Source organism: Priapulus caudatus, unplaced genomic scaffold, assembly GCF_000485595.1.
Source record: "Priapulus caudatus unplaced genomic scaffold, Priapulus_caudatus-5.0.1 Scaffold589, whole genome shotgun sequence".
Lineage (NCBI taxonomy): Eukaryota > Metazoa > Priapulida > Priapulimorpha > Priapulimorphida > Priapulidae > Priapulus > Priapulus caudatus.
The window spans coordinates 185,338-186,342 of NW_014577650.1; the positions used below are offsets into that span (position 1 = coordinate 185,338).

Below are 1,005 nucleotides of genomic sequence, written 5' to 3' on the forward strand. Positions count from 1 at the left end.
GTAGCATAGTGTATAGTGTATAGTTTACATTGTAGCATAGTGTATAGTGTATAGTTTACATTGTAGCATAGTGTATAGTGTATAGTTTACATTGTAGCATAGTGTATAGTGTGTAGTGTATAGTTTACATTGTAGTATCGTGTATATAGTGTTTAGTGTATAGATTGTAGCACAGCGTATAGTGTAAAGTATAAATTGTAGTATATTTTATGTAGTGTATAATTTACATTGTATACTAGTATAGTGTATGTAGTGTATACAGAGCATCTAATGAACATACTTTTTTCTTTCCGTTGCAGAACATAATCAGTGATTGAATGAACATCAGGTGCGCAGAGGAAGGTAACTACCTCATTAAATTGTTACCTTGTCGATTTAATTTAATTAAGAAATATAACTGTCTAATCAGCTGTTGTTAACTGATTAATAGCAGTAGGGCTTCATGTTAGCTCGTGTTTCATCAGGAAGGAAGCGTTTTTTTGTGTCCGGTTTTCTTAGTAATAAATTATTTGATTGCGCGTGCGACAAGGGGGAGGGTATTTATTTATCAAATGTTTTCTGCCTGCGGCTGCTGCACCCGTATATCATTAGCGCATGTATAGCTTAATGTAGCTCTAGGACTATAGTCCCTCGCTCTGCCACAGGTGCCTTTCACCTCTTCCAGGATCTTCCACCCGTGGCAGAGCGAAGGGCTATATAGTTCTAGAGCTAGGCTTGATGTTGAATATGATGGAGGATGGGCGCGGATACAGAGCTATTGTTTCGCCGGGGGCCGCGGGCGGGAAGGGGTGAACGAACACACGGCTGAGCGCTCGGAATCTCTCGCCAGCGTGATTTTTTTGCGTCAGTGTGTTTATTTAGAAGATTGCCAATGACACGTGTGTGTCGAACGCCGTCGGCAGTATCGCGTGACCCGGACTCTGTCTGCTCATCCTCGACACGCAGCATGCTGTCAGTGTGTATCATCTTCGCATCTTCCTCATCCCTCCTTCTACGCACGGCCTC

General features: G+C 42.1%; 1 protein-coding gene across 1 annotated transcript in view; it reads left to right on the forward strand.

The window, feature by feature from the left end:
* Nucleotides 1-1,005, forward strand: part of LOC106811898 (protein spire homolog 1-like) — a 59,857-nt gene that overhangs the window by 54,793 nt on the left and 4,059 nt on the right. The window contains exon 5 of the mRNA XM_014815630.1: nt 300-342. The gene's annotated coding sequence lies outside the window, so the exon portion shown is untranslated. The remainder of the gene's footprint in view (nt 1-299; nt 343-1,005) is intronic.